We start from the raw sequence: 25,798 nt of genomic DNA, 5'->3' as shown, positions 1-25,798 counted from the left end.
TGCACTGCAGCTGGTTATTTAATGAGACAATCCTGCGGGTTGGTTATTGAATTAAGGATCATTATGAGTGGCTGGGATAACAATGCACAGCCTGGAAGAAATTGTTGCCTTGCAGTTTAGGCTGCCAGTCTTTAAAGGCTGTCTGTCTTTAAAAAGTGCTTCTTCCTTAGAAAATCTCAAGTCTTAAAGAGCTCCCGCTGGGATTTTCGCAGCTCGCTGACACTCACAGCTTCAAAACAGACATTAACCACAAACCAATTATGTCAAGCAGCAACTACTTGTTGATGACTCGTGCAGTTTAATGCGCCTAATGAAAAGTTAATAGCAAGCATGCTCAGAGATTTCCGCACCTGCTACCACCTCTCCACTGAGGTGAAAATTGTTGACAAGCCAGCAGTAAAATGGAACAGTGTTTTGGCCAAATTATTCAAACCATCCGCTGGATCAAAATGGCTCCGGCTTTCACTCTGTCATCTAAAAACCTTCTGGGAATCATTCGGGGTAACCCTCCACACAATGAGCTGTGACATCTTCATTGAAAAATGATTGATTGGGCTGCAGGGGGAGGGGGCCGTTTGAGAAACGGATCACTCAAACAGTCAAGCTGTAAAGGCCCAATAATATGATGAATGGTCTATTTATGTAACAGATGAGGAGAGACTTGCATGGAGATTAAAACGTTTAGGTTTTTTGACGTGTTCCACTCAGAGTGAATGGGTTAGAAATTTGAATAATATGTCTGTTCTCCGTCAGGGAGCAAGTTGGAAATGAATTTGGGTTGCAAGAATGCAGCGTGGCTCATTTGTCACCACCTGCGTCGGTGCGAGAGGAGAGCAAAACGGTTCTAATGGATTGTGACGCAAGCACACTTGTGTGAACTTCCTGTCCAGATGAGTCAAAGAAAGGCCACTTAAGGGCACAAAAGCAAACATTGTGTAAATATCTGATTAATTGATCTAAACTGTGGAAAAAGGAGCCACATTAAATCATACCAAAATTGCTGTGGCAAATAGTTTTTCCGCACTTGAGGCAATTGTGCTGCTGTAACCATGCATCATAAACGGACCATTTAACACTTACAACTGCAACTGTATGTAAAGATAAGCCACTAATCACTTAACTAAACAATGTCTCCATGGATCGAGGGAGAGTGTTGATAGAGTGACCCAATTTTTCACACACAGCATCTATAATTGATGCGCAATAGATGCAGCCGCCTCAGATCTGATAAGGGGCTTGGCTCTGATGGATATCCAGATAGGCGTTTGCGGGGGGAACAGATGTAGAGTCGTGCATCAGAGAGGGATGGGGTTGCCGGTGATCGTTTCCACCCTGCAGCGAACAAAATAGCCCTCATATATCCCTGTAATCTGCATTAGTGCCGGAGCACCAGCCAGGAGACAGCGCAGAGGGGGATGAGTAATGGGGCTACTGCTGATTTGGCAGGGCTATATTACACCTCAAAATCTGAGGCATGCCCAACTGGCGAGAATATGAAATGAGGTTGTCACAAACGAGCATCATCCTTCCCTACTGATAGCTGTATTTATTAGACGGTGATAAACCCGAAAACATGCTTCGACTTGAAAACTAATTTCACTTTATTTTTATGGTTTAAACAGTTTAAGGAGCCGAAATAAAATAACTGCTTCTGCAGAAAGAAATTTGTTATGTTTAAGTTGTTTGCTCCATCACCTTATAGTCCATTATATAGTGATTCAGTCATTTGGTGGCATTCAAGATTGTAAGTCTTACACACTCTGGCGCTTGGTGATGAAATCTCCCTGAGCACAAGAAATAAACAGAAAAACAAAACAGACATTGCACTTGATGAGATTAAAATAGACGAACAGAAACTTTGAATTGACATCAACAAACAAGTCCAAAGTTTTAAGATTTAAGTGACGAAGCTGGTCCACAATATCTGGACAGACGTTAGTTCGCAAGATGCTAAACTTTAGCAGATCAGGACTTAACATAGCATGAACATAAAAATCAGACTTAAACTTGGACTTAAACTTCCAATATGTTGAGCAGAAGTCTTTGAGGCAATCAGGAAGTTGAAATATAAATATATCTCAGCCTATATTTGGAAAAAGTAAGCATCCAAGATATGTTTCTTAACTGAATAGTTGAAGATATTCTGCCTCAAGTCAGGAGTAGCAGCATACTCCAGACTTGAGGAGTATACCATTTTCCTTCCTTACCCTGGAAGGAAAATGGTAACCTTAGTGACTCAACTATCAATCAACCTGCCAGCTCTACCCCACCATTAGTGGATCATCAAGTAGGATCTTGGTCGTGTTGTCAACATTATGTCTAACCAATATGCATTCATGAACCAGAATGACATACGTCATCTACACACACTCGTTGCTCGTCGATTAGCACCGGGAAAAGTGCAGACAGGTCCACATTAGCTCTCTGGTCCTGGAAAAGGCATTTCACCAGATATGGTGAATATCCAAACATATGGCCACTTTGTGGGTGATTTTCTATTAGATATGCCAAAACTTTTGACACAAACAAAACTACAAGAGGTTAGAGACCAAAAGATTTGAAATAAATGAACAAGATATCAATAAAGTTTTTCAGTTTCAGATGACAAGTGATTATGTATTGACAGAGTCAACACTTACACGTTCCGAAGCTACACTTCAGATAGTCACATACTGAGAGCAACTGGTTAGCACTTGAGGCGTTTCAATGCCACATAATACGAATTCATCACCCGAGGTCCCATGGCGCCTCTAGTGGCTAAAAATAGATTTAAAATCAAACTTTTATGTCCATATTCTGAAAACAGATTACATTAATTAGAGTGAATCTTCATCCATAGACAGTTAAATTAATCTCAGATTAAGTAGAGTGTTTTAGTGTAGCAGTATGTGTATGTATGCAACATGTAATTAGGATTATTAGTGTTTAAAGTGCTTACACAGTGCTTAGCAGATATAACAAGTGTTTTGGAAGAGAATACATATTCTAATAAGTCAGCATTTTAACTAACACTTATGTACAATTTTTCAATTTGGAGGAGAGTTAATGCACAAAAAGTGGAGAACACCTCCTAGAAAATGCTGCTTTGACAAAATTGAAGCCTATTAAGGTTTGTGCAGATGCTGTAAAAACACACAAGCATCTAATGAACCTAGAGAAACTCAATGAGCCAAAGAGACTCTTATTAGAAAATTGATGAATGTTTGCAAAGGCTTTCAGAATGATTTTCTCAAGGATTATGCGCTATACAGAGAAAACCAAAGTAGTGCTCCGCATTAGTTTTTGTGTAAGCAGTAACACAAAATGCATACAGAAAAGCTTCATAATAAGCTCCACGCTGCATTGTTGCTTCACAGTGCCATGTATTAGAGGAATTGAATTTCGAAAATAAATATCAAACTTGACGATTGCCAGTGCTTTTCTGAGCAAAATGAGTCACCCAGAGTTAGAAAACAAGCCTCCTGAGGGAAGAAAAAGAAACAATTGACAGATTCTGTAGTCGGGAGTTTGAACTCAAATCCAATTTCAAGTCTGAAGAAGCTGAAAGGCACCAACACCAAAAAAAGATCCCTGTGACTTTTCCTTTTCTATGGCTTCTTGAAATATTTTAGGAATGATTATAGTCGTTTTTCCAAGTAATACTTTTCAGCTGCTGAACAGGAAATGATGGATATCACAACTATTTAGAAAAAGCTCTTCTTCTGCTTGTTCATTTTAAATAAGCATAGATCAGATGATTTTCTAAATCCCCTCCATTTTTCTCTAATATATTATTCACTAAAGGACTCTCATATTTGAACTAGCCGTTTTTGTCCAGGACTCCGTATGAATGTGGGTTTACAAACGAACCAACGCTTCTCTGGCATCAGTTACTTGCTGCTCTGCAAGTCTGCCTGGCACCAACATAAAAAAAGCACAGAGCCAGCAGAAAAAAATTAACATGGCTGCCCAGCAGCTACGGTGGAGAAAGGATGCTAAAGAAGTACAAATAAAATCATGAAAAATAGCTAATTACATGGTGAACCCCAGAGGGAGAAGGCATTTATTTACCTCCCATCTCTGCAATGCTTGTTGTGGAATAAGCTTTTATAGGCGTTTTTTCTTTTTTTCTTTTCCAATAAATGGTACTAATTGAATGGGTAAATTTCACCAAACCAACTTTGCCTGTAAAATAAACATCAGAAATTGTCCCATTATAGTTAAATCTTTAGTTTTAAGGGCATAAAGTAGCAGCATATCCCAGGCACAGTGTGAGGCATTAAAAGCTTGTAATGGCTTGTAACAGGATATGCTTACTTGCCATGTGAAATTAAAGCATAGATATTACATCCCTCGGGGCCAATCAAGGAGTTATGTGCATATTCTGCTGGGATACTAATATACTATGAACTGTGTTGTTTCTCTGTGCATGAATTTAGTTTAATTTGCTTTCATAATTCATAGCTTCCCACATTAATAAATTGCGGCGAGCGCTTACTTCTATTTACAATTAAAATATCTAATATACAAAACACACTGCTCAAGGAAGACTATTTTCTCTCTCCACTCTGCTAATGTTGTTATTTGACTCCACACTGAATGGAAATTTGATTATCGGGAAGAGACAGATTGCACGCTGCAACATAACAAATGGTGCGAAATCGTCAACTTATTCATCAGACGAGAGCAAATTGTTTAATTAACTCTAGCGCTAGGAAACAACATATGGCGGTATTCATTCTGGTTCTTGGAGTGATGTGCGGCACGGCTGTCTTTACTCTCACCAGTCAGATTTCTGTCTTTTCACAGAATACACCATGCTTTCTGAATGGGTTTTCATTATCTATGTGACAAAGCGACAAAATGGAAATTACAGGAATAAAACTGTAGTGAAGCAGAATCTAGTTTGTGAAATGAGCTCACCAAAATGAATAGCTGCATGATGGTATCCATTTAAAAACAATCTCTAATTTAAGTCCCAAGAACTTTCATTCAAGGACCAGGTATTACAAAAGGCAAGCCTCATTGAGCTTCAACTTTCAGCAATTGCAAGTCCTGATGACATTAAAGCAGGGGTTTCATTAGTCTATAGTTAAGGTGTGTGTGTTAAACTCCTTTGTTAATGACCTTTACACTCCAAATAACAGTTCCAAGTCTCCACTGGAGCCTTTTCTACCTTTTCTATTAGACCTCTCTGCAAGAAATGCTTGCAAAACTGATTAAGTTTCATCTTCCTGCAATGTTGGACACAGGAGAAGTTGGAAGATGTTTTGTTGTTCTTTATCAGTGATGGACATAAGCTGTACACATAATCTCACCTCTAATGTGTGAGGTTAATGGAATCCAACATAGAATTGGACGCGTTTTAATCAAAACTTGTACCTTAATGTTGTTGACCAACGCAACCTGGTTCAACAATAGTGTTGATAACAGACTTTATAAATCTTTCACCTCTTATCTTTCCGGTTCTCTGCAGGTTTTTGCTGAGTAGTAAATCTATAAAATGAGTTTCCTGTCTTGTTGCCTTCTGCCACAGCTGTGGCCATATTTTTCTTTGACTTGTATATCCGTTTAGATGTTTTCAAATTCTATTTCAAAAGACTTCTCAGGTGTTTTTGCTTTTGTTTTTGATCCAAGGTAAAAATTTTCTGTATTTTTCTAGGTCTGATGGAGTTTCTGGTTTAAATTTATCTAAAGTGCTAAAAGTGCTTTTATCGAGAAGCCAGAGGAATTGAAATAACGTTTGTTTATTTTCCCCAGCTGCATGGATTAATGCATTGTTGTTTTTTCTCTACTTGTTGCACTGCACTGTATGTCAGTTGGCTGAAAGAAAGCTGAAAAGAATATCACTTGCTTACAAGAAATAGATTTGGGTCCTTAAAAATATTTATGGTTTCAAAAATGACAAGCGAGTGCCAATTGTGACTCGTATTAAGGCAATACTTTCTTCTTCTTTTTTTTAATCTAGAATACATGTTGCACTGAACAACAAAATGCCACTGACTTGGCTAAATACAAACAAACCCAAAATGTGCCTTTTTCCCCCCCAAAAAAACATTTTCAGACAGAAAAGGAGCTTTCAGACCAAATATCTAATGTTGTTAATGAAGCATTTAATGCAAAGCTGCATCTTTAAAGGAAAAAATGAAAATACAGACTGCTTGAGTTGAGCAGACCTGATGATGAAAACCTCATTACCACAGAATACAGTTAGAATAATTGAGCCAGGCTGATCGGTTTCACAGAAATGTTCACTTTGACTCCAGACCTGTTTACATTGGTGCGGTCAGTCTTTGTAGAACAGGCGACTAAATAACTTAATAATGGTCTAAAACATTAAAATCATCCTCTCACGCACACAAGCCACCATTATCTACATCAGCCGTACTCCTTTTCTGTATTGTCATTACTCTCTCAGGGCTTTCTCTCTCCAGCTGAAGCCAAAAGGAGAACATTTCCATGAAGGCAATGAGACGCTCATAAGCGAGGGCCTGAAATGATTTTTTAATATGATGACATTTTAATGAGGACTGAAAGAGTTGGCTGGTTTGGCTCAAGGCAGCACCTCTTTATCAGTGACTGACATGGAAGGACTAATAAAAGCCTCCAATAGAACAGTGTCATCTCTTAGTTTATGTCTTCGTTTAACTCAAACATATGCACCAATTGAGGGAGATGACAGCAAACACTGGTTTCTTTATATATTCAGCTTAGCTAAAATTCTAGTTAAGACATGAAAAACACTTAACTGCTCTCCTAAGGGATTCTGAGTGTAACTGGGAAGGTTTAGGTTTGGGTATGATTAAGAAATAAATTGTGTTATATGGCAAGACTATTCAGTTACCTAAGATTAATGGAAAGTTTACATATGTTTTGGCATTTGTGGTGCCAAAACATATGTGCTAGTGGCTTTTATTTCTGATAGGTAAAAGTGCTTTTCCCATATTTTGAGTGTGTCTGAGCTAATCCACGTATTTTAAATACTTAAAGGATTTGACATGTGAAGTAAAGTGATCTGCATCAGTGCAGAACAAACGTCTACATATCAAAATATGACGTTTAGTGACACTTATGCAATCGTTGCTGTGGCGTTTGCATTGCATTTGAGCAACTTTCTTGCTAGTAGCTTTTATGTCAAGTTTTTATTTTCTACGTAAGGTTTTTCCCTGTTTTTGTCTTCCCCTTTATTTCAGGGCTCATGACTGACGTTCTTTTCCCCGCCATCTTCAGCAACTTTTTTGTCGACACAACAACATTGAGAATGTATTTCTGAATGAATAATCTGACATTCCTTAGCTACTCATCCATGTTTTCTATATCAGGGAAAGGGGGAAGAAAGTAGAAATGAACCTTCTGACTTCTCTTTTGGTGCATCTTTTTTTTTTACTTGCATTTTTTTTTCTTGTGTCATGTTTACATTCGCTGCTCACTTTGCTGTTCTGCTGCATGAAAGCAGAACAGCAGCCAGATAGAAGCTCTGAGCCTGATTGCACATAAAAAAAGGGTCTGAAGAGGTTGTGATCAAATTATAAACTCAAATTGCCTGAAGTGCCTATTTACTTAAAAGATTTTTAAAAAAATTACATGTATTAATATTTAGAGACTATAAAGTGTTTTTTATGTTCAAAAGCAATGGCACACCCTTTGAGAAGATGACCTTAATCAAGAAACTGTAATAAAGCCGAGACATGTTGAGAATTAATGTCTCCAAAGGTGAAAGTATACATATTAGAGGCAAAATATGAACATTTGATGTCTGCTTTAAACGTGCCTCTCACTCCCACCACGCACCCTTACGAGTCGTCATTCAAGTGAGTTTTTTAATATGGTAACATTATGATAAGCAGCAAATTAGTGTCTGAAAAATGTCACTCTGAGCTGCTGTCCTTCCCACATTATGTCTGATAAGCACAAGGCAACTTCAAGTTCGTCTTTCAAATGAGGCTTTCGCTGTGATATTCTACAAGTGAGTGGTCAGACTCTGCCGTCTCCACTGCACAAGGTCGGGACGAGAGAAGAGCCCCCACAAAAGCCCCCCACCAGAAGCTGCACAAAACCACTTCTCTGCCTCCTTCCTCCTTTAACAGGCAAGGTCGTCTCAAGCCGGCAACGCCTCTGCAATTAGCATGCAGCCTGTGGCGTGGTCTGTCTGGAGAAGAACACGTGAGCAAGCGATGGCTCTCTGCTCTCCTAATGAGATGCCAGTCAGTCAGAGTGGCCCTGTAGGGCATTGAATTAACAAAAATAAATAAATAAGAGGAAATGTAAAACCTCAGGTTTTAGGTATATATGCACCCTTTAACGGGGGTGGTTGAGGAGAAGATTAAGTGTGCAGAGTTCTTCTGGACAGCTAAAATGTTCATGATTCACACAATTGATGGTAGGCTTTCAAATCAGTAGTGTACTGTGATGCTGTGCATTTTCAGTGCTATACAGAATCTTTAAAAGCCTTTCTATGCTAGAGATTTTGATACAAAAGCTGCATCTAGAAGGAAAAGACTGAACTGGACGGCTTTGTCACCTGCAGTGACTTTGTGTTTTTTTTTTCTCTGTTCAATCAGCTTTGTCTCTTGATAATGACCTTTCTCAATTCAGTATGCAACACACAAGTCATATTCAACATAGGAGAAATGCGACATTGTTAACAGGCTGATGGCTTGTTAAATGCACGTTTTGATTATGCAACCTGGAATATTTTTACATCAGGACCTTCTGTTATACTTCGGGCTTCAGTTGTGTGAGTTTCTACTGTGCGGTCCAAAACCCGGGTTGTTAATACAAATTACATGTGCAGACATCATACTGCAACTGTGAGAATTGCAAATTTGATTAAAAACTTTGAAATAAGACTAGTATGTCATTAACATCAGATTGTTTCATAGTAAAAATCAAGTGCTGTGACCCCAAACTTCATAAAGTTGCACTGATCCTAATACGTGCAAAAACTTTAGTAATAAAATCGTAACATCTATAACGTTGGCTTCACGTTATAACTTATGTAAAGTTACCCCAGGTCTTTAGGAAAGTTGCAGTTTGATCTTTCAATGCATTTTTAGTGCTTACTTCTATCATCTACTTTTAGATACACATTCTTTGGTAGTTATGTTTTTCATTTTTACTTTGAAACAATTCCTTCTGCTTCCATTATTATTATTATTATTATTATTATTATTATCTATTTTTAGCAAAAGATAAAAGCTGTAGAAGAGTTTAATTTGGGATATGACTGAAAAATAATGCTGAGACAAAAAAAAAAAAAAAGTTTCACTCCCTCAAACCACAAACTCAAACCCAGGTTCAGCGTCCATTCAAGTAGAACTACATCTCTAAAATTTGAATTTTCACTTCTAATTTAATCAGAACTTTGAGCTACAAGACTTCATGCAATAATCGAGACAAATATCCAGGTAGAAAATGCTAAGGCTTGTATCACTCAGCAACCTAATGTATGGAAAGTGTCTGAATTTGGCTGAAGACTCTTAAGCAGGGCTGCAGAGTCTATGAAAGCATGTGACTCAGCTCCGACTCCCATTTTCTGCACAAATGCACCGTGTGTTTTCAAAGAAATTTATAAGCAGAGATTTGTTCCAACAACATACGAGTTTAGCGTGTAAAATATAATCTGCACGCAGATACAAATGGAAGTCGAAAAGCCATTTCTGCTCCCTCATCTTGGTAATGCCGTGAAGCGTGAACCAATCAGAGACAAGCAGCAGAAAAGAAATTTGTTTTAGCATCCCTGCTCTCTTATCATCATGTCATTCATTTCATTTTCTCGCTTGGCTCCAAGATTTACATATCTATAAATATTTGGTCCAGGTCTGCATAAGATTTGTTTTCTTTTGTCACTTATATAAAATGTTATGAGCTGCACAAAGTTGTAACAGGGAGTGTTAACATTTTGACTTAAAGCAACATTTGACAAGTCCTTTCGTCCCTCAAAATGAAGACATCCAGAGCAAACACAATCATGTCCATTGGGGATAAAATATTTCTGCCGTATCAGTGCTTTAGTTGGCTTTTAAGAGCACACCTACAGAGTCTCTGTGCAGATGGAGTTACTTAAATGCAGCATGTACTGTTCTTCGACCTTGCAGGAAGTATATATATAAAAAAAAAAGCACAAAGAGCTTTTTCCTACAGGGAGGCAGTTGTTGCTTTGTTCCTCTGCTGCACAAAGCTGCAAAGAATCAATAGGAATTCAGAGGATGTGGGTTCATCTCTTTAAAACAAAGATTTAGGGGAAAAACTACATAGATTTTCTTTTTATCTACGTATAATACATTTTCTTTTTCTACAGGTAAACGTAAAAAGTGGGGCAAGCACTTTTATTTAGTCTCCTTCATTCTGATACACCACATACAGTGCACCAGCCTATGTCTACCAGAGTGTATGTTAATCTCAGTGTAAATACAGCTGTTCTTCAGCAGGAAAACAGGAACAGTGGATTGGAAGATGGATGGAGGTAAATACAGGGCAGTCCTGGCTCCAAAAGAGGCAAAACTGCAGGAGGTTCAACAGCAGGACAATGACTCTAAACATGCAGTTTGAGCTACAATGGAAGGATTGATGTCAAAATATGTTCATACGTTAGAATAATCTACTTAATGTCCAGACCTAAATCCAATTAAGACAGTGGAAAGTATAAATTTAATGCTCAGTCATTTTCCAGTCTGAGTGCAAGTTGTTTTGCAAAAAACAGGCACAAAAAAAAATAGTATGTAGATGTGCAAAAGTGGTGAAGACTGAGCCTAATAGACTTGCAACAATAACTCCCAAAGCAAGGAGATTTGAATAAAAACTTTGAAAAATGTGTCGATCATGTTCTTTGTGAAAACCATTTCCTTCCATTTCAAAATGAAATGCTCATTTGTTTTGGTCTCAAAAATAAAATCCTGTTAACATGCATTCAAGTTTGTTGTTGTAACATTGCAAAATGTAGAAAAATTCAGTAAGTATCTATCCATAAACAACTTGGGTTAAAAGCGTGATGCAGAGACATGCCTCACAAAGCCTTGCTGCCTTCTAATGGCCTCCTATTTGTAATGGCATCCGTATAGCACCGCTTGACGAGCTGCCAAAGGGGGTGTTCTGTTATTGCGGAGCCAATCACCCACTAAGTATTTGCTGGCTCCCATTTCCTTCCTGCTAATGTGCGGGCCTCCCTGGTGCTGCGGCTAAATCGACTCTTTACGCCTGACTTGTCACCCCGCAGCGACGCGTGGAGAATCCCAAAGATGCAGTGTCCTGGGTCTAGAGAGGCCTTCTGTGTCTCCGTGGATACGAGCAGGGATGCGGCTGGGCGCCTTATGATGCTTTCACTGCAAAAACTAAATTATGGAAGGAAATGGCTTTCTGTGATTATGATGAGGCTGATGTGACCTTTGCAAGAGCGTCATAAGGCAGGGATTGCTCACTTTAATGTGTCTTTGGATCCTCTGTGTGTGGGCAGAGTTCCTATTCGGCTGTAGATCAAATGCATCTTCTAGAAACACTAAGGTCAAATTTGTTAGACTATCATTAAATGTTTAATATAGCTTGTATCAAAGTAGCTCTGTGGTAGAGATATAAATGTCAAGCTAATCCTGAATAAAAAGCCAATAATCTTGACCAATGGGATTTGATGTGGAGCTAAAAAAAAAATCCTCTGATGCAATTTAGCCACATCCATTTCCCATGTGGGGTTATTTCTGTAAAGCTTTTTAAGAAAACACAAACCCCATATTGTATTTCACTGCTCTATTTATTGCTCCATCAATTTCTTTTTAAGTAGGTAAACCTATGCTGCTGCAGGACAACATTTAGCAGCTTAGTTTCACTAACAGGTGTTTGCACTGCAGATATATAGTTAGTCTCAAAGGTTTTCAGTTTGGCAGCTCAGCAACCACTTTGTTAGTTCAGATGAAATCCAATGCAATCCAGCACAACAGCTCTTCCATAAATTCTGCTTTAATCATTCGTGTGGTTTAGAAAGAATTACCAAAATGATGAAATTTAGCTGCAAGAGCCCATAAATTTATAACCAATGAAAGTATTTTTAGACAGGGTTCAGGAATTCATGAGGCTTCCTCAATTAAAAACAGGATTTCACATGACTTCTTTAACAAAAAAAAAAAACTGATGTAAAGTGAGAGGATATTTGCAATGCTGACATGTATTTTTGGCATTTCACCTTTTGCAATGAGTTCCAAATCTTTGAAGTTGGAAAGTTTGCTCTCATCACCATAATTTGTAGCATCTTTCACAGATTTGCCATCCAAATCAAGTCCAGGCAAGTGCCAACAACCTGTATCTTGGATTTTTGGCCTATATTTATGTAGTTGATTTTGCTTTTATGTGACAGCATAGGTGAAGGTTTGTAAAGGAACATAAGCCAGTTGTTGAATGTAGGTGAAGGTTGCTTTCCAAAATTCCCTCAATAACTTTCCCAGAACTTTGAGGTTGCTTTCTGGATTTTAGAGGTGCTTTCCAGGACCTGCCAGAAGTAGTAACATAAAAATACCTTGCAAGTCAAAGAAACATATGGCCAGTGGTGAAACAGTAACCTCTAAGTTTCAAGGAACTATCGTCTAATGCAGAGCTGAAAAATTTGTTCAAGGAGATTTATTGACCTGCTGTAGATTAAGCTTTGAAATAGAGACATTATTCAAGGATTAACTGCCCTTCCCGCTATGTTCTTTCAACTGTAAAGTTTCATTGTGGAAGGAGAGTGCTGGTATCAATGTCAAACTTTAGAGTCTGCGTGAATAGTAAAGCAAAAGGTGCCCTGCAGACAGGGACAAAAAGCCCTTATGAAAGTGAGCAGCAAATAAGTGCAAAGAGATGCATGTCCTCAAGAGGTCTGCACGGGAATGAGCAATATGCGAAAGGTAGTCGCAGGCTAGAAAGCTCAGGCATACTTTGCCCCCTGTTATCGGCCTGCACAGATGTGCCTGAGCCGTCTCTGCAGCACTCCCATTCGCCACATCCATCACAGAAGCGCACCTTGGGAGACGGAGACGACGGTGCGAGTGCCAAACCCACCATCTGCCGTCGTTTAGAAATAAATGACAGGCCCAAACCTGGTGGGAGCCCGTCTCCTTCCACTGCCAGCTTCGCTGCGGCAGTGATGGGTCCGCCCAGCCTCCCTTTCCCTTCTCCCTGAAATCGATGTGAGGGACCCCTGCCAGTCACGTCGGTGTCTGCTTCAGAAAGAGTGGATTTGGTCTGAAGCACAGCCCTTTACTCGAGGGAGCAGGCAGGTGGAACAGCATGGGGAAGCCAGCTGCCTCCCCACTGATTACAGCAGCCAACATGAAGTGTTGGAGGACTCGAGGCAGATCTCACTGCAGAGCCTTTTAAGCTCCGGTTTATATTAGAGCTTTATTAATGTGAACTATCGGCTGTAGAAACCAGAGGATATTATGGGCTGTCTATTCCCTTTTATTTATATTCTAATTTATATTTCACATAGAGAAAAGACCTGTCAACACTAATGTTTGCGAAGTCCACAACAAAAATGTGCAATTAAGCAGCTTCCCCAAGGCAGAGATTAGGGAAAATTACCCAAAGTAAATGGATAATTCAGCTACTCAGAATGATGAATGATACTGCAAGAATCGTAAAACTAACATGCAGACATAACCCCCATCAGAGTGAAAAACTGCAACTTGGAGATCATTTTGCCTGTAACAAAAAACAGCCTTCCTCTGCTGTCTTTAACCTCCTGTAGTGAATGATTTCCCAAATCTGTTACTTCCCAATAGTAAGAACACGAAAAGTACTTCTTCAGTGAGTTCTGGAGCGTGACGGCTAATAAAAAGTTCGTTTCCAGAACGGAGACGTGAGGTAGACTTTATTAATTTCATGGGTTTGGAAATGAGCCGTGGTGATAAGGCTATCACTCTCTTATCTGGGGGACGGTGGGGGTGTAATTAAGCCGATAGCCGGCAATGATGAGGAAATAGTGTGAAAAAAAGAGCCTAGGGATATGAGGGCGGGAATCTGTAGGGCTCGTTTACCAGAGGGATGATAGGAGCGGCACTTAATTGCCACCTTTTCTATTTTTAGGGTGGGAGGTTCTCACAAGGCTTTCACCCACACTTTTCCTCACCTTTTGTGAATGCGTGGTCAAGGTCAGTTAGAGGATGTTCGATTGTCTGCTATGTCAAAGTATTATGTGGCAGGTTAGGGTGAAAACACTCCCCCAGGCTGTGAGGATATGTGGGAGATTGAGGTCAAGAGTAGGTGGAGTGCTGTGTAATAGCACAAGATATTGTTGAAGGTTTGCTTAAAATGTCAAAAGTTTCATCTTTTGAACTCAACCAAGGGCTTTGAACTCTGGTAATTGTCTTCTGGAAAATGACCTGCCTTACCAGTCACTTTTTACTGGTCTATTGGCACCTTAGTGACAACAGACAGTGATGGAGACACAGCTTGTTCCAATTTCAAAGATGTCACAATTTGAAAGACATTTTCTGTCCGTCAAAGATCTTTCGATTCATAGGTCAGGTATTATCCCCCTTTTATTTGATTTTTAAAAGCTGTCATGGCTGCAAATGTATGATGCAAGTATTTAGAGCCCTCCAGTGACTCCCTGTCAAAAAAGCAATTAGCAACAAGTCTCGAATCTTACTCAGACATTACTGGAGACCTTTGGAAACTGATGAATGGCTGGTATTTTCCCCTCTGCTGCCCATCAATCCGTCCTAAAAAACTCTCATGCACTCCAGTGTGTGCCAGTTGCAGGATGAAATGTAATCGGTCCAACACAAATCAAAACTTAAACTAGATTTCTATGTTTTCTCTGTCCATGTAGATTGCTACTGTAGTTTGCACTAAAAATATAAATAATTTTCTATTGAACAAGCCACACCAGCAGTGTCCGGTGATCATGATCAGCCTGTTTTATTCAGGAGTGTCTTCAGATAAAAGTCCAGTCATCTCCTGTCACGGTGCATTTCCGTGCAGCACATCAAATGTGTGTTGAAACAGCCATCGAACCACGATAAAGCTCAGATGAACTGGTGTTCCACTTAGCTACACCAAAGGGGCGTTATGAACCAGCAGAAGTTAGTTTGTAACTCTGTTTAGATGGGTGTAACGGTGCATAAAAGTCATGTTTTTCATGTTGTAGCAGTCCTTTCAATTTCTGAAATTTGTTTGATTTTATTAGGTTTTAAAAAAGAAAAAGTCGAACGTTTAGAAGGGATTGGAGATTTCGTGGCCCTTCTTCCATCAAAGTAAGCAGACAAAGCTAATCACAAAATAGATTATACATCAATATATCCACTTATTTGGAAGTTTTTGAATTATTCTGTTTCCATTTTTGAGAATAAAACATGTCTAAAATCAGATAAGAGTTGTTTTGATATTTTGACTGTATCCCAGCTGTACCAGAGTACAACTGTTGGAAAGATCTCATCATCTCAGGGAACTGCAGAGCAAGCTATGTACCTCATTATGGTTTACAAATGCGTATACCAACAAGGTTTCAGTTCAGTTGAACTTTTTTTCTCCACTGTAGCTGCATGAGAAACCTTAATGTTCCCAAACAGCAAAGTTTAATAATAGCTGGGAGTCCTCTCGTTTTGTATTTGGGTCACTTTTTATAGTTGTGATACAAATTAATTATATGGTGCACAAAAAACAAACATGCTAGTCTAATATTAGAGTTTGTCATTTTCTTTAGTAGAGATATTTTGTGTAAGCATTACATAGTTGGGAGCAGAGTTTACCAAGCAATTAAAGGTCCAAAAGTAAAATCATAGAAGTTCTTTAGGATTTTGGAAGGTTAAGATCCTTCACAGCTTTCTTCAATGTAATAAATGAATCAGCTGTCATGAAGAAGTTGAGTTTTGGCTATACATAGGCTAAGGTATATTTCCTCAGGCACACAGGCACACAAAGGGCTCAAAAAGTTAGTTTTAAAACTTATGAAACATTACATCATATTGTTTTGTTATTACTATTTAATGAGATGTCAGAAAGTCCAGGAGTGACTGAACATTTGTATGGGACACAAAGTCACATATTCCGGCTTGTAGCTGCCCTTCACTTACATGTTGCTTTGTGAGTATAATACCTTACCTAATAATCTGTTCTTTTGTCACAGCTACACAGTAGCATCATCAATTATTTGCTTAGATTATTCAGTACTTTGTCTTGTTTAATAAAAAGAAAATGAAAAACTTAAACTTTGCACCTGCATTACTTCAGACGGTTCCAGCAGAGATGCTGCACTAATGAAAATGGTGATTTCAACTTTAGTGCGCAATTCTTCTGAACAAACTCTTTTCAAAGGCAGCATTTGTCCTGGAATTGTAATTTCCTCAGAGAGCACCAAACTTGGTTAGGATGACTTGAAATCACCTGTACATGATTGCACAATGTGAAGCAATGCTCAGAACTAATGAAGACCTTTGTGCAAAGCCAGATGTGGGAACACTCCTGCGATGCCACGTGACATCCGTGAAACATCTCGGGGCTGCAAATCACCAAAGCCTCTCCCCATAAAAGCGTAATCCTCGGTCCTCCGACGGGGCACACAGGAGAATGGAGTTTTATCACGTTGGTTGACACACTCCTGTGTTTTTGCCTCGCATCCTTGGGGGTTTATCACTCCTACATTTCATTCCATTATCCAGAGCACACCAGGCCTGTCCTTGGAGCAATGGGGAACGAGACATCTTGTCAGGGTTGCAGAACAAAAGAAAGAGCATGTCGAGCAGCGGATTAGACCAGGCGGAGAAACAGGGGGTGCAGGGAGGTGGGAATTGCGAATCAAGGAAAAAGGGATGCAGAAAATACATAAAGTTGATAGATGCAGAGGAGTGGGGTGAAAATAACAGAATAAAGAAGAAGAAAAAAAAAAGCATTAACGTCTTCTCCCTTCTGCTCAGATTTTCCGAAATCAGATATCTTTTAGATTAAACTCACTGTAGCGAATTGGTATTTAGTTTACTTGACACAGAAACAGGCATTCCTGCTGATGCCCATCCACTGAATTTCAGACATTCGAGCTTCAAACATGACTTTGGCCGCTAATTATTGGAAAATGTTGGCAATTATCTTGAGTATGCTTCTGTTTTTAGATTCAAAGTTTTACCGATGTAATTTTGTGCCGAACCGCAACAGATTCAACTTCACCATCTGTGCATAACACACACAGGTGACACATCAGCCCCGTCCAAAACGCTATAAGGCACAGACAAGCGCATGCGGCAACCCCTAGATCCCACACTTCATTACCCGCTCTGCCATCCCTGACTGGAGTAAATCGATGCAGAATAATAGCCAGCACACTCATCCCTCCTTCTCTCCCAGCATCCCTCCATCCATCCTTTCCTACCATTCATCTAGCCGTTTTCACATTCACTCTCGCCTTGTATGCTCAGAACATTATTGTGCACCAGCACCAGTCTTCCCCCTAACTACCTCTCTTTTTTCTTCATCCGACCATCCATCCATCCCCCTTTTTCCTCTCCATCTAATCTGTCTGTTTTCATCACCGCTGCGGGTCATTGCTCTTATCAGGCGAGGCGCCTGTAATGCTGCCATCGTATATAACATGTCTGTTGTGATCACTGACAGCTTGGCCTCGCCCGCATCCACGATAACGAGGATAATAAGCTCATTTTCCATTCGGGGTTTCTGTGTTGCTTGTGCCCGTCGCGGCCGCTTCCTATAATTTGAGTGTGCAGCATCTCTGGGGAAGACATCGTTATTAGTCCGGCGAGGATTGTCTGCTGGTGTTTAAAATTCCATTTCGTTAGGGATGTCAGTTTATATGCGAGTAGATAATTCGCCGCTGTTACACTTTGTAATGGATATATTACCTTCATTTAACGGGCCGAACTGATGGGAAATAAAAAGTGACGAGAAAGGTCAAAGTTTCTCCAAGACTTCAAACTAACTCGTGAAATAATTTATTGTGGTTAACGACCCGTCACAGTCTTCTTGTATACGATTAAAGATGAGCTCTGCTGCAAATAAACAAAACGGATTCTTTAATTCTTACAACCAGCATGAGATTTCTCACAATTACTTGAGCAAAAGTCTGTTTCATGGCATTTAAACAAAAAATTAAGAATTGTAAAGTTTTCAACATTGTTCCTTTTCAAAAAAAAAAAGCAACAATGTTGATATAAGTTCTTCCAACTTATATTAACATTGCTTCAGCTGTATGAAAAAATATTTACCATGTCGACGTCTATTTTTGCCTCGTCATGCTTAAATGTTTAAGATCAAACTAAAAACAATCCGACTAAACACAATATAGTTTACAAATGATGATTTTGATAAATCGTTAACTGATCAGTCACATTTTGTAAAGTTTAGTTTAATTTCAAATGTCACACCCAGGGCCTGACTACCGTCAGACATATGCAAACAAATTCCTGAGTGAGAACTTGACAGCATGAACTAGGTAAAACGATCTTAAAAAGGAAAATATTTCCTAATCTACAATATTTTAGGTACGCAATAGAAATAAAGTCTCTAACATTATTAGTCTTGAAATGGTTACAAACCATTTTTAAGACTATGGGACTCTAGCTTTAACGGTGCAGACTTCAAGCTGTAAAAAAGTATACTTTTAAAGTGATGGCAGCGTTATGTATGGTGTAAAATACATAAAAATATCACATAATACCCATAATACAGCAAGTCAAAGTAAAAAAGTAGTAACTTCTCTTTCCTTTCTCTCTACATCCTCAGAAATATTGAATAATTTATACTCCATCTTTAAACAAGGACATGAGTTTTGAGTTTCAGGATATTCTAGTGACTAAACAATGACAGAGGTTTGAAAAGAAGGCAATAAAAGGGCCTGAAATATTCAAGGGAGCTGTGATAAAGTGAGGCAGGAGCATGAGGAGAAAGACGGCTCGGTGAGAAAAATCAGAGATCAAAGACTCAACCCTCCCCTGCCATATTTCACATGTTCAGGTTGCAGAGCATTCCCGTGGCCCACATCGAAAATGATGCGTAGAAAGCATAACGGGTTTGGTGGAGTTGGTGTACCAAATAGATCAGCAAACTCGCACTGGAAACAAAAACAACAACAAAAAAACTGTGGTACGATGGCAAACATCTGGGAAACAAAGTAAATGTCAGTCTTGAATTATTAATGCTTTTTTTGCCTAGTAATAACTTTATATTGTTGGAGTCTAGATTATTAAACTAGGGAAGAGTGAGAGAAGGAGTGTTTACTCAAGTTTCTGCCCCACTTTTCATTTAGTGTTTAAACAATGTGAGCAAATTGGATCAATAATTTAGATTGTTTTGTCAGGAGTAAAATGACATTTTAAACACGAACGTTAAGCAAACAGTTGAGAACATTTCAGTGCTTCAACGTTTGGGACACAAAGCAAATGTCCTCCAGAAGATTGAACAACCCTCAACAAACAGGTTATGTTTGAAGATGAAAAGGCTGGAAAGGAGAAGTGTGGTACTTGCTGATATTAAAAATAGATTCTCTCAGTTATGGTGTCCTAGTACTTTATTACACTGTCACAGAAGACATTTTAATGCATTGCAGGGGGAAAGGAAAAACTACAAAGCTGGATCACTGTCACTGTTGACCATGTCATCTGATGGGATCCAAGAGTTATTCATTAAAATATCTAGAGAGAAAGATCTCGCCACAAACTAAAAAAAATAAAAACACCATCTTACTGCACCCTTGTGCCGATTCGTATCGCCAATTTGGACCCATTTAAATCCTAATTACTTTCATTTAGCACACGTACAGAAACCGTTTTGTATCTGTGTACCTAATTATTGTATATTAGTGTAATTATTTTAACATTAAAGTATTATCCCTTTTAAGATTTAGTTTGGTTAATTGTTTATGTAATTTCCAAAAGAACGCTTTGTCATACAAAATATTAAAACGCACAACTGTAATTAGGCCAGTTGACTTTATCAAACCAAACCAACTATAATGCCTTCCTGTAAATATTTAATGGAGTCAAATAACTACATTCATTTACATTACACTTTGCATAGAATATAAAATGTTATTTTAAGCCCTCACTTGCCAAATGATTTACAAAATGTCCCTATGCTGTGTGTGAATTTACTCATAAGAAGTGCAAAATGTCACCTGGCAGAGAACTATTTCAAGACCAAGATGATAATTTCCTGCTACCAACTTTGAGGGAGCAATTTACAAATGACCCCTTCCTGTTCCGACATCACCGCCTGCACACCAGTGCAGATAACAATTGGTCCATGGATGAGTGAGGTTGGAGTGGAATAACTTGACTTGTCCTGACCTCAACCTGACACAGCATCTTTGGCATGAATTGGAGCAGAGACAGGCTTTCTCATCAAACGTCATTGCCTGACCTCACAGACTGCTTCTGAACAAATGTTCAAAAAATTTCCATAAGCAAAATCTCAAACCTTGTGGAAAGCCTTTTCAGAAGAGACAAAGCTGGCAAATGAGTGTGTAGTTTTGGCAAAAATAATGCATTTACTGGAGACAAGCAGATTTCGTTAAAGAAGACTAATCGCTTCCAGAAATGTGGAAAGTGTAATGAAACATCTCATTACAAATGCTCCAGATCCAGAGCTGAAAAAGCCAGGTACAAAATGAACAAAACTGTAAAGTTATGAAAATGAGAAGAAGTGAAATGACCAGAAATCACAAGAACTGACTAAGGCTTAATTCGTCATTTAGAAATACTTCCTTTTGTTCTAATTGTGCAAAATTTCCTGAAAAATCTTACTGTTCACCCATATACCTAGAGATAAGCCATGAATTTAAAAAGTTAAAGTAGGTTTAGAAAAACAGATGGATTGTTGCCTAAATATCCGTTTTATTTTCTTTGATTATGGTTCTAGTCAGGTTCAGCTTTAAAATATGAGACTTTAACCCCTTATTAACCTCCTGCTGGTGGATGGGTATGACTTGAGATAACAGAGGATTACTATAAATGAGTCAAAGTGCTTATAAATCGGTAATAAAAGAATCCGTCAGATAGCTTTACCAGCTGTCTCTTTTTAGAAGAACATTAGAAAGTACTTTTAAATTGAAATAGGACTACGGTAATTTATCCACATTGCTGCAACAGAAACTAGATTAAATTTAGATTAATAATTGCTTTTGTAATACCAAAGAAAAACTACAACTCTATGTTTATTAGTAGAAAATAAGGCTGGTTACAGTTTATTAAGTTCACCATTTCATGAAAAACTATTCAATTCATGGTTTTTAATGAACTCTTAAGTGAGGAACTTCAATATCCATCTCTTATCTAGCAAATAAACATGCACTAGTTCATTTTGGGAAGAAAATGAAGTAAAAATTAATGAAGTGCGAATGACTTATTTTTTATGTGAACTGAATTTTGAACTAGAGACTGTTTTGATTATTTGTAGATCCATATCATCTCCAGTAGATGTCACCAAGTCCAACACAATGCTCCTTTAAACTAATGTGCCTGAAATGTAAGTAAACGTGCTTAAATACTCAGTAAGTCTGCATTAAGTGGGATTTCTTCCACCAGGCTATATCTGCATTTGCAGGAAGAGTTTGCTTGGTAAGGATAAATGTTGGATAAATTGGACAAAACTTGCTGCTGCATCATAAATAAAAAGGCAAATTAACATTTTGCTCTTACTTTTCACCCATACACCTAGAGATATGGGTGAAAAATAATTTTCACTGAGACTATGTTGTAGCAATATTTCTGAATATTTTTATATTCTTAAAAATTATGGTCTGAATAAAGTCATCGAAGAATTACAAAAGAAGTGAAATGTTAACTTAAATCACCATGATTATGAGAAGCTCAAAAATAAAGCCGGGGCCATCCAAACAGAGCTGCCGCCTCGTTTTTAAACCCCACTTTTCCACTAACACCAGACCTCCCCGTGTTTGACTAATTGGATTTTTGTTCTTATCTTAGAAAATCATGCTAGCACCACATTTCACCCACATAAGGATTTGGCAGAGTAAAGTGAATATAGACTGAATTTAATTTAAGCACCAGCAGTCAAATATTTACTTAGAGTTCCTCAGGGCGCGTCTGCCTGAACTTAAACCATCTGTTCACACTGCAAGCGGCTCAGGACTTCACACTCGCTGGGCCTTAGTAGAGTTTATGTGACAAAGCAGTGCATGTGTGTTAGATCTGCAAGATCTTGGGTTATTGTTGCTACTTATCAGCAGTGAACAGATCATTTTGGACAGAAACTGTTTTCTGCAGCTAAGCTATCAAGCTACATTTCCGAGCATTGGGTGAGCAGCAGACGGGCACCTCTTCATTCGTTACCTGGAGATTGCAGCAACAATGATTTCCTCAGCTGGCAGTTATCAGCTTCCTCAAAACAGGAAGGATGTTATATAATAAACTTATCTCTGATGGAGGAGAGCTATTTGAGGTCACGGCAGATATGTGTAAAAATAGATGCAACTTTGGAGAATATTTCTGATAAAGAAGGCATCCAGATATGGGGATAAATTAAACATACAGAACCTAGCAAAATCATTTGTATCTCTCAAACTAACATTTTGTCACTTTGTAACTGCAAATAATGCGTTTTATTATGGTTTTATGTGATATCTCAACATAAAGTAAGAAGCAGGAAATGCAAGGTTTTGGGAATTATTACAAATAAAAAGCTGTTTGTGTGGCAAACACACGTCAACACAGCACAGCAAACAGGTTAAGATGTGGAAATCCATCGACAGAACAACTACAAAACAAGAAAGGCAGAAGATATACCTTTTTTAAAAAAAAATAAAAAGATTAGTATACGCTATAAAAAGATGGCCATAGCAAAAATGTTGAGGATTTTTTGGATAGATGAGGTTTCACACATGCAAAACATGTTTAAAACATGATTCAAACTAGACTGAACATGTTCTCCACACTGAACCGTGGTGCTCCTGCAGACGTCCAAAGTGATAAGAACTAAATTTGCTAAAAGAAAAGATCAGAGAATGGAGAAAAGGGGACAAAAACCCCTGGGCATACAGAAAAGCTCCAATAGAATCTATTATATATGTATATTCTTGTGTCAAACTATTCAAAGCCAACTAAAGTTTAGAAGCTGAAAAGATCTGTAAACTGATGTTCAGATGCTCTTATTCCAATCTGAGAATGAATCCTTTTGCAAAAGAAGAAAAGGCAAAAATGTGTCTCTAGATGTGCAAAGACATGCCTGAAGACCTGCAGCTATAACTGCAGCGAAGGGTAGTTATACATACGATTGACCCAAGGGAGGATCATTTCAAAAACCTTCCGCTCTCAAATTTAAAACAAACATGCATTATTTCTTTCCACCTCAGTGCTTCACTTTATTTTGGTCTGCCACATAAAATGCACTCTGTCCTTTATAAATAAGTATAAATAAATCAAATATTTCTCATCTCATAAGAGCAACATATGGATTTAGTCACAGTGATAACAAAGGAGATGTGTAGTAGATGGGATGGAGGCAGGGGGTGAGGCAGAGCAAACACTGCGGCAGCAGCTGCTTTCTGCAGTCCACCCATTAACGAGAGGAGGTGATGATCCTGTGAGGAGGACCGTAATGAATACCTATTGCTGCTGTTGGTGGTTCAACAAGATATTTCTACCATGTATTTTTATTTATTTAAACTCTTTCCTGCTTTATTTCTCGTGGAGTTTTCTGTTTAATTGTTTATGTCATGAAATAGTGGCGTCAAGCTAAAAGACGGGAGGCAGACGGGCGAATGACGTGTGGAAAAAGCGTGAGCATTCCCATCCACGGCCCACTCCCGCTGTCCGCCTTCCAACAACCCCCCACCCCCTCCTTTACAACTTTTCTTTGGGGGCTTCTTATAAACCAACCATCTATCTCCATTATGCCCCCGAAATTGCTATTTGTCGCTTTGCGGGGAAGAAATAATCAATATGTCTTGTGGGGGCAGCGAGCGCATTAGAGGAAGCAAATTGATGTCTCTCGCCCCAGCGCTCCTCACCCAGCACACTGCAGCAGAGCTAATGGGAAGGCTCGCTGGCTGGCAGACAGGGAACCAGTTTTTGTGTGTGTGTGTGTGTGTGTGTGTGTGTGTGTCGGTGCATATAAGTGAATGAATGAGCGAGTGGTCAGGCAATAGGGAATTTGTTCATGCAAAGTGAATGCCAGCGCTGTGGGTGTGTATTCGTGCGCTCATGTGCTTGTGTGTTGTGCGCTTGTGCGTGTTCTCTGCCTACAGAGCCTTATCTGTCCCAGCCATCCGGTTTTAGGTCTTTGGGCTGTCAGAGGAAGATAGCCCTGTCACTACCGCCGCATCCCCTTTTCCCTGAGAGCCTTGAAGGCTTCCTATACCGACTGACACTTCCAGAAAATCCCCACCTGATAAGAGCATTGCAGCTGGACGTGACTTACCCACTAGTCTATCCCCTCTGTGGGGATTTTTATTTCATTACACTTCTCTATCTTTCTTGATCAAAAGTGCATGCCACACTTTACTTCGTTTCAAAAACACTGAAAAATGTCAATCTTTTTTTTTCCCCCCCCACTTAACGCAACAATTAGCTGATTGGTTCACATGTGAAGGGAACAACCAAGATACAAACTGAGAAACCTGCAATCAATACAGGTTGAAGAATTCATCATAAGCCACAAAGAAATGCAACTTAATCTCAAATTTACATTTATTATTTTTGACATGGCTTTACTTAATTATATTGCAAATTAAGTGCCAGAAAAGTTACCAGAGGCTGATTTTAGGAGCAGTTGCCAATTCACAAGTTTAACTTTTACTCGCCTTTGAGATCCATGGCTACAATAATAAAGGTGGACAGTTCTTATCGTAACAGCAGGTCTCTCCATGTGCATCTCACCATGTCAATTTATTTCTAAACAGAGATAAAAATGTGAAGGTTTAAAGATGCATTCAAATTTCATGACGTGTGCACCTGCCTTTTTTTTTTTTTTGGGTCTGAGGCAAATGCAAAACCTCCCAAAGTGACACCACGGAGGGAGCAATGGAATAACATCACTGTCACCGCATTCTAATATGACAAATAAATATGTAAATGGTTTGCCTGATACTGTGAAACCCAGTGAATAAATTCATCTTTCTGACATTCTGTCTCTCACAAACACGCACACACAGAAAATCAATCTTTGGCTGTGTCATTGGAGTGCTCAGATGGCTTTGTGTCTCATCTCAGACACAGGACGAAGGAGGGTGGGGGGCATCACAACAGGATTCCAGATTATCCATTTATTCGCTGCAGAGGGCATTAGGGGCCTGTCAGTCCTCATTTACCCAGCCTGCACATACTCAGGACTTGAGCCGTGACCATAAACACATTTGGTGCTCTTCCACCGGAGAAACAGTCATATAAACCGCTTCTTAAAATGTGGCAACTTGTGTCGTTTGTACAGCAAAAACATGAAGCAGAAAAAGACTTTTCCAAAATATTTCTACAGGAATTGTGAAAGTAGAGGAGAAGTAATATCCCTCACGTGAGCATTAAACTGCATTATGATGGTAAAACAGGGTGGTGGCAGTGGTGTGCTGTGGGCATGCTTTTTCAGCAGGGCCCCAGTTGGAGATTTTAAAAAACCTTAGTGGCCCATAATTATGGAGGGACAGCTAGAAGTTGGAGAAAGGGAGAAGTGCATTTGCTACTCCATAAAAATATTACTAGTCCACCCTGTCCAGGCAGTTTTACAAGCGTTTTTAATGAATGTCAAAGTATTATACAAGTGTAACCTTTGTTATTCAAAGTTCTTGTGAATGTTTGGATATCCCTCCCAGACCTGCCCCCTCCTACATAAATAAACCTAAATGGTTGTCATGTTGGTGTACCACAGGCCCCCCATCTGGCCACCTATTACACCCCCC

At 39.0% G+C, this 25,798-nt stretch overlaps 1 long non-coding RNA gene across 3 annotated transcripts in view; it reads right to left on the bottom strand.

The window, feature by feature from the left end:
- The window catches only part of LOC106953807 (uncharacterized), a 61,956-nt gene that overhangs the window by 4,950 nt on the left and 31,208 nt on the right, over nt 1-25,798 (bottom strand). The window lies entirely within an intron of this gene.

Source organism: Poecilia latipinna, unplaced genomic scaffold (genome assembly GCF_001443285.1).
Source record: "Poecilia latipinna isolate Pla-1442-1.1 unplaced genomic scaffold, P_latipinna-1.0 Scaffold603, whole genome shotgun sequence".
In the NCBI taxonomy this organism is placed as follows: domain Eukaryota; kingdom Metazoa; phylum Chordata; class Actinopteri; order Cyprinodontiformes; family Poeciliidae; genus Poecilia; species Poecilia latipinna.
This window is presented reverse-complemented; position numbering and strand designations above follow the sequence as displayed.